This window comes from Loxodonta africana, chromosome 20 (assembly GCF_030014295.1).
Source record: "Loxodonta africana isolate mLoxAfr1 chromosome 20, mLoxAfr1.hap2, whole genome shotgun sequence".
Lineage (NCBI taxonomy): Eukaryota > Metazoa > Chordata > Mammalia > Proboscidea > Elephantidae > Loxodonta > Loxodonta africana.
This window is the reverse complement of record NC_087361.1, coordinates 65,417,398-65,426,538: the sequence shown is the minus strand read 5'-3', so window position 1 is coordinate 65,426,538 and position 9,141 is coordinate 65,417,398. Positions and strand designations below refer to the sequence as shown.

Sequence of the window (9,141 nt, the reverse complement as noted above, 5' to 3'; positions counted from 1 at the left end):
TGCCTGCTCTAGTTTTCTTTACATCCTTACCTATTCTGGGAGCAGTCAATCTTGCCCCAGCAGGGAGCCCATTTCCATTGAAGAGAGGACTCCTTTAATAAATCTAGCTCATTTGTGCAGAAGTAATGCAGTCATTGATTAGAGGGCTGATTGGAGCTGTGACTTTTTCCTTAGGAAGAAAATTAAGAAAACAGATTAAAGGGAAATGATGGGCGGCTTTGTCTTCTTGGGAATGGGTGGGGAGTGATCCTCCCTATATCCTATGTCTCACCTATTCTGATGCAAGGTTTGAAATACTCTGCAGGATGAATTAACTCCTTCAGGCAACTGTGGTGCCATCCTATATAGAAGAGGATCACAGAATCCCAGAGATGAAATGAACATTGGGGGGTCATTTGATTCAAGTCCTTTATTTTATTGTTCAGAAAACTAAAACTGTCACACAGAAAGGGAAATTGACTGGCCCAAGGTCACTCAAATCTCCTGGGTTATTCCCCCATCCTACAGCAAATCACTATTCGTGATGTAGACATATATTTAATGAAATCAGGTTAGGTCTAAAGAGGCATTTTAAAAATTGTGACTCCTTTACATGGTTCAGCATTGTTCTTGCAAATGGTCACTGCCCACTCCCGTCTGGGTTATAGCATTCTGGAATCGATGGACAAGAGTGGGTGACTGACTGCTGGCACGGGGGGCCTGGAGAGCTGTGGGGACACTGCCCACTTAGTCCCACCCTTCCTTCTTTCCTGAAACCTTCCCTTCATCTCCTTTATTCCACCTTTTCCATGGTCCTATTTCATCCTTTAGTTGTTCATTTTCTCAGCAAATATTATTAGACCACCTGTTATTTTTCAAAGCATTTTGTAGACACTTGGAAGTCTCCTGGCCTCAAGAAGCTTCTAAAGTTGCTCTCCAGTTATTATTTGTTTATACCAGATGTAATTTATGGCATAAAGAGATAAGCAAAAATTAAATGTTACATGTTTAGTCATGTTCAATTTTAAGGTTTTAGTGGAAAGGGTCTATGTTGCATTTGACTTGGTATTCCCTGACTAATGGAGCTTGGTACTTCTTGGGACTCAAAGAACATCTACTGAGTGAATGAATGAATGAATGAATGAATGCATTGATGTGAACATGGCCATTTAAAGCATCTCCTTGGGAGGCTCTGCAGCGATGTCATTATTCTTGCTCTCTTTGACCAGTGACTTTTAAATCTCATTGTAGGAACTGCTTTCAGGTTCAATTTACTAATCACTCTACATCTTAAAAAAAAAAAAAAAAAAGTTTGAAAATTGACATTTAAACTTTATGGCCTAGAGAACATTTCCACATATATTATCTTTTTTAAAAAAAGATTTATTTGGATTTTATGTTAAGCTGAATTTACTCCTGAGCCATAAGTTTTTGTTTCTTCAGTTTCTTCTAGGATATCTTTTTTCTTGTGTGCAACCTCCTCTTGTGGTTTAGGAAGAGTTTGTTCCTTTTCAGTAAGGATCATCTCCATGTGGCAGGGGGAGCTCATGCATGGGTTAATTCAACGATGAGCTCTGTAAGTGCAGTGGTGCATCCTGAGAGCTTTGTTCACCTGGAAGCGCTCAATGACCAGAGAGTCTACATTTAAACCCTTAAGTTCAGCATTACTCTCTGCATTTTAAAGCATGCACAGCAAAAATCCAGCACTCTTCTTGGGCCACTAACCCTGTGTCCAGCCCCACTGTTTGACCTGGGCACAACTACCAACTCCAGCATTGTAATGTTGGAACCACACACATTGCTTCTGCAAAGTGACATATTTCAGATACTTGGTGGCTTTTTGGATATGCATGCCCTTGATGACCTGGGCAGTTTCACAAATGTTCTTAAAATGGACCCAGTAACTTCTGGCCAATATGGCACTATAGACAGAAGCACCACACCATCCCTCCACAACAAGGACCCCCAAAAATAAGTAAAACAGAGACAAACATCATTCCTGGAACCCAAAGTGTCAAGTGAAGAGATAAAGCACTCAGCCAAACACCGAATGGAATAAGAAACTGACAGAGGACAGAGAGCGAAGAGAGATACACGCAGAGGTCCCCTATCAGCTAACACAGCACGGATTCACCATCTTGGACTCCTGTTGGAGATCGGCAGACAGGGAGCACAGGAAAGCAGCTTCACGAAGTTCCCAGCAGGAGACAGAGCACCCAGTAACGGGTGATACATGCTTTCCCATCCCCCATCCTCTTCCCGCTGCTCTACCTCCATGCTTCCTGGCTGGCATCAGTGGCTCAGTTGGCCTGGAAGTACAGCATCTGTGCTGCTTGAATTTCCCCACGTTAAGGTCTGCAGACAGGGAGTAGGGGAAAGCAGCTTCATGAAGTTCCCAGCAAGAGACAGAGCACCTGGTAACGAGCAATATACTCTTTCCTAACCCCCACCCTTCTTTGCCACTCCTAGACCTCCTCTGCTTCCTGCTAGTCACCGTCTCTTGGCTGCGAGGCAACTGTTTTGGCCCCGGGATGCTTGGATTTGCCCCACCCACACAGGCCAGCTCCCTGAGCTTATGTTGCTTTTTTCTGTTTCTTTTGGTTTCTTCTGTGCCTCCCACCTCCTCCTCTCTTCTCTCCAACACCTGGCTCCATGTACCACCTTTGCCTCTTCTTGAAAGGCTATGAAGCCTCACTCAACTGGGGAACCACTCCCCCAGCCTGTGACCATGCTGGTGGGATCTCTGGGGCTTTTTTTGTTTTGTTTTGTTTCTCTTTTCATGGCCTGAGAGCCCCTTCTGGCTGGACTGCACTGAATGGCTTAGGAGCCACTTCCCCAGTCTGACCAGCCCCTGTGGGCATTTCTTTTCTCTCTCTCTCTTTCCCTCTCTGTCTTTCTTCCTTTCTCAGTTCTTATCTCTCTATACATACCTTCTTTTACTGTCTCCTGAATACTTGATGCTGTGTGACGTCTCTACCAACTCTAGCCAGATTATAGTGTGCAGCCTGGGAGCCACTGCCAGTGTCTTCCAAATTTTTATCTAGTTTTTTTTTCTTTTTCCTTTTCCCATTTCTCAGTTTCTTATTTCTCCAGTCCAGCAGCAAGCTACCTTAGCACTCTTTTTTTTATTTGTTTGTTTTTGGCCCCTGTTTCTCTCTCCTCTCTCTTCTTTTTCCCATACCCATATTAGCTCCACACATCACAACCTCCCCCTTTCCTGCCTGCCTACACTGTGTACTGAACATCACACCCCTGAGCAGCACAGGCATGGCCTACTGGAACCTGCTCAGCACTGATTCCTGGCCTGCCCTGTCGGCCCTAGAACTAACACAAACAACCCATCCCAGCCCCTCCCCTTCACTGGACCTGCCTTGCTACATCATAGCTGAGTGACTGGCCCTGCCTATTGGACAAGGAGGTAAAAAGTATTGTGACTACAGATGAGCAAACAACAAAGAACACAGCCCGCCTGCTCAGATATAGCCAAATAAAACAAAAAAGCAGGATGAAACAAACAAATCTACAACTAATAAATGAAGAAGATAACTATTGAATGTCCCAAAGACAGCAGGCAATATCAAAACATATTAAAAAAAAAAAAGGACAGGATGGTTCCAGTAGGTGTCCAAAATAAAACACCAGATGAATTTCCAGTAGAAGAAAAGGCACTAGAACTACCTGACAGGGAATTCAAATCTCTAATATTCAGAGCTATCCAAGAGTTGAGGTAAAAAGCAGATAAAAATGAGAAAAAAAAATAGACAAATTTATGGGAAAGGCAGACAAATTCATGGACAATACAGAAAAAAAAGAAGAATTCAGGAAAATAATACAGAAACAAAACACCAAAATAAATTCACAACTAGAAATCATACAAAAACAATAACTACATAAATAACAAGATTTCAGAAATGTAAAGTCTCATAGAAGGGCTGAGAAGCAGGTTTGAAATGATGGAAGACAAGATCAGTGAAATTGAAGACAAATACTTGGATCTAACTCCGTTTGAGGAAAAATCAGAAAAAGAATGAAGAAAAATGAAGAAACCCTGAGAATTATGTGGGATACAATCAAAATAAAAAAAATTTCAAGTGATTGGAGTTCAAGAACAGGGAGAAAAAATGGAAAACACAGAAAGGATCATTGAAGAATTGCTGACAGAAAACTTCCCTGATATGAATGATGAAAAGCTGACCATCCAAGAAGCTCAATGAACCATATATAGGATAGACGCTGAAGGGAAATCATCTAGGCATATCGTAATCACACACGCAAAACCAAAGACAAAGAAAAAATCCTGAGAGCAGCTCAAGAAAATTAGAAGTCACATACAGAGGAGAAAAAATTAGACTAAACTCTGGTAATTTGACAGAAACCATGCAGGAAAGAAGGCAACAGGATGACAAAAATAAAACCTTGAAACAAACAAACAAAAAAATCTCCAACCAAGATTAATATATACTGCAAAACTCTCATTCCAATATGATGGTGAAATTAGAACGTTTCCAGATGAGCAGAAATTAAGGGAATATGTAAAAACCAAACCAAAAATCACAAGAATTATTAAAGGGAGCCCTTTGGTCTGAGAACAAACAACATCAGACCACAGCCTCAGTCTAGGATGCAAGATTGTACCAGCCAGATACCACCTTAGGAAATGAAGTCTCAAGGACTATCCAGAACACAAAGAATTACAACAGAGAACTAGAAAGGTTAATCTATAAAAGACAACAACGTCAGAACAATAAAAGAGAGAATAAATGGTGTAGGTATAGAACTTTCTAATGGAGAGGAAGTCCAGGCGATACCAAGTAGTAATAGACTGGTTCAAACTTGGGAATATAAGGGTAAATTTCAAGGTAATCACAAAGAAAGTTAACAAACCTACTCATTAAAATAAAGAAGTAAAACATAAACTCTCAATAAAAACAAAATCTACAAAAACAAAAGAAATCCACAAACAAAAGAACTCACCACAGGAGAGTAGGAGGAACAAAGAAAATGTTAGCACCACAAAAAAAGGCACTTCAAAATGATAGCAATAAACTCACACTTATCAATAATTACACTGAATGTAAATGGCCTAAATGCACCCATAAAGAGACAGAGAGTGATAGAATGGATTAAAAAAACAAGATCCATCAATATGCTGTCTACAAGAGACACACTTTTGAAACAAAGATGTGAATTTATTAAAAATTAATGGATGGGAAAAAAACATACCAAGCAAATAACTACCAAAAAAAAAAAAAAAAAAAAAAAAGGCAGCAGTGGCAATTCCATTCTCAGGTAAAATAGACTTTAAAACAAAATCCACCATAAAAGACAAAGAAGGGCACTATATAGTGACTAAAGGGACAATCCGTCATGAAGGCTTAACCATAATAAACATCTACGCACCCAATGACAGGGCTCCAAAATACACAAACTCTAAGAGCAATGAAAAGAGAAATTGACAGTTCCACAATAATAGTAGGAGACTTCAACACACCACTATTGGTAAAGGATAGGGCATCTAGAAAGAAACTCAACAAAGATACAGAAGAGCTAAATAGCACAATCAGCCAACTGGACCTCATAGACATATATAGAACACTCCACCCAACAGCTGCAAAGTACACATTCTTTTCCGATGCACATGAAACACTCCCCAGAACAGACCACATCTTAGGCTGCAGAGCAACCTTCAACAAAATCCAAAACATTGAGATAATACAAAGTATTTTCTCTGACCAAAATGCCATCAAAGTAGAAATTAACAACAGGAAGAATAAGGAAAAAAAGTCAATTACATGGAAACTGAATAACACCCTGCTTAAAAACCACTGGCTGATAGAAGAAATCAGAGATGGAATCAAAAAATTCCTAGACTCAAACAAGAATGAAAACGCATCACACGAAAACCTTTGGAACACAGCAAAGGCAGTCCTCAAAGGTCAATTTATAGCAATAGATGCATACATCAAAAAAGAAGAAAGGGACAAAATCAAAACATTAGCTACACAACTTGAACAAACAGAAGGAGAACAGCAAAAGAAGCCCACAGCCCCCAGAAGAAAGGAAATAATAAAGATCAGAGCAGAAATAAATGAAATAGAGAATAGAAAAATGATAGAAAGAATCGACAAAGCCAAAAGTTGGTTCTTTTGAAAAGATCAACAAAATTGACAAACCACTGGCCAAACTGACAAAAGAAAAACAGGAGAGGAGGCAAATAACCCAAATAGGAAATGAACTGGGGGACATTACAACAGACCCAGCTGAAATAAAAATGACCATAACAGAGTATTATGAAAAACTATACTGCAACAAATTTGAAAACCTAGAGGAAACGGACAAATTTCTAGAAACACACTACTTACTCAAACTTGAAAATTTGAACAGACCTGTAACAAAAGAAGAGATTGAAAAGGTAAAAAAAAACAACAACCAAAAAACCTCCCAATCAAAAAAAAAAAAAAAAGCCCTGGCTCAGATGGCTTTACCAGAGAATTCTGCCAAACAGTCAGAGAAGAGCTTACACCAGTACTACTCAAACTATTTCAGAACATAGAAAAAGAAGTGATACTTCTGAATTCATTCAATGAAACCGGCATAACCCTGATACTAAAACCAGGCAAAGACACCACAAAAAAGAAAGTTACTGACTAGTATCTCTCATGAATATAGAAGCAAAAATTCTCAACAAAATTCTAGCCAATAGAATTTAGCATCATATCAAAAGACTAATACACCTTGACCAAGTAGGATTCATACCAGGTATGAAAGGATGGCTCAACACTAGAAAAACTAATCAACGTAATCCAACGCATAAATAAAAGGAAAGAAAAAAATCACATGATCATCTCAATTGATACAGAAAAGGCATTCAACAAAGTCCAACACCCATTCTTGATAAAAACTCAATAAAATAGGTATAGAAAGGGAATTTCTCAACATTATAAAGGACATCTATGCAAAAGCAATGGTCAACATCATTCTTAATGAAGAGAGGCTGAAAACATTCCCCTTGAGAACAGGAACAAGACAAGGATGCCCTTTAGCACTATCCCTATTTAACATCATGCTGGAAGTCCTAGCTAGTGCAATAAGATGAGAAACAGAAATAAAGGGCATCCAAATTGGTAATGAAGAAGCTAAACTGTCTCCATTTGTGAATGATATGATACTATACATAGAAAACCCAAAAGAATCCACTAGAAAACTACTGGAACTAACAGAAAGATTCAGCAGAGTAGTACATGGATACGAGATAAACATACAAAATCGGTTGGATTCCTATACACTAATAAAGAGAACGATGAAAAGAAAATCAGGAAAACAATACCATTTATAACAGCCCCTAAAAAACAAAATACGTGGGAATAAATCTAGCCAGGGTTGTAAAAGACCTATTCAAAGAAAACTACAAAACACTACTGCAAGAAACCAAAAGAAATCTACATAAATTGAAAAACATACCATGCTCGTGGATAGGTAGACTCAACATTGTGAAAATGGCAGTTTTACCCAAAGCAGCTTACAAATACAATGCAATCCCAGTCTAAATACCAACAAGGAGATGGAAAAGCTTATCATTAACTTTATATGAAAGGAAGAAGCCCTGGACAGGTAAAACACTATAAAAAAAAAAAAAAAAGAGCACTATAGAAGAATAATAATACAGTAGGAGGACTCACACTACCTGACTTTAGAACATACTATACAGCTATGGTAGTCAAAACAGCCTGGTACTGGTACAATGACAGATACATTGACCAATGGAACAGAATTGAGAACCCAGATGTAAATCCTTCAACCTGTGGTCACCTGATCTACAACAAGGGCCCAAAGTTCATCAGTTGGGAAGACAGTCTTTTTAACAAATGGTGCAGGCAAAACTGAATGTCCACCTCCAAAAAAATGAAACAGGACCCATACCTCACATCATATACACAAACTAATTCAGAACGGATCAAAGAGCTCAATACAAAGCCAAAAACTATGAAGTTCATAGAAGGAAAAAATACACGGCATTAACAGGATACTAGCCACAACCAACAACACAGAAGCTCCAGAAGATAAGCCAGATAACTGGGATCTTCCAAGAATTAAACACTCACTTATGGTCTTCAAAAGACTTCACCAAAAGAGTAAAAAGAGAACCTACAGACTGGGAACAAATTTTTGGCTACTACAAATCAGACAAAGGTCTAATCTCTGAATTCTACAGGAAAATCCAACATCTCTACAACAAAAAGACAAATAATCCAATTAAAAAATGGGCAAAGGAAATGGACACTTCACCAAAGAAGACATTCAAGTGGCCAACAGACACATAAGGAAACGGTCGCAATCACTAGCCATTAAAGAGAAATACAAATCAAAACCACAATGAGATACCATCTCACCCTGGGCATTACTGGCACGAATCAAAAAAACAGGAAATAAACGTTGGAGAGGCTGTGGGGAGATCGGAACTCTTACGCACTGCTGGTTGGAATGCAAAATGATACAACCATTTTGGAAAATGATATGGCTCCTCCTTAGAAAGCTAGAAATAGAAATACCATATGATCCAGCAATCCCACTCCTAGGAATATATCCTAGAGAAATAAGAGTCATCACATGAATAGACATATGCATACCCATGCGTTGTTCACAATAGCACAAAATGGAAACAACCTAGATGCCCATCAACAGATGAATGAAAAAACAAACTGAGGTAAGTACACACAATGGACTTTTATGCAATGATAAAGAATAATGATGAATCTGTGAAGCATCTCTAACATGGATGAATCTGGAGGACATTATGCTGAGTGAAATAAGTCAATCACAAAGGGACAAATTTTATATGAGACCGCTACTGTAAAAACTCATGAAAAGGTTACATACAAAAAGAAACAATCTTTGATGTTTACGAGGGAGGGAAGGAGTTGGGATAGAAAAACACTAAATAGACAATAGGTGAGTAGTTACTTTGGCGAAGGATAAGTCAGTACACAGTACTGGGGAAGCCAGCACAACTTGTACAAGGCAAGGTCATGGAAGCTCCATAGTCACATCCAAACTCCCTGAGGGACCAGATTGCTGGGCTGAGGGCTGCGGGGACCGTGGTCTTGGGGAATATTTATCTCAATTGGTATAACATAGTTTATAAAGAAAATGTTCTGCATTCCA

The 9,141-nt window shown here is 39.0% G+C and overlaps 1 pseudogene; it reads right to left on the bottom strand.

The window, feature by feature from the left end:
• Positions 1-1,389: 1,389 nt before the first annotated feature.
• Positions 1,390-3,485, bottom strand: LOC100662190 (large ribosomal subunit protein uL22-like; annotated as a pseudogene).
• Positions 3,486-9,141: the final 5,656 nt, after the last annotated feature.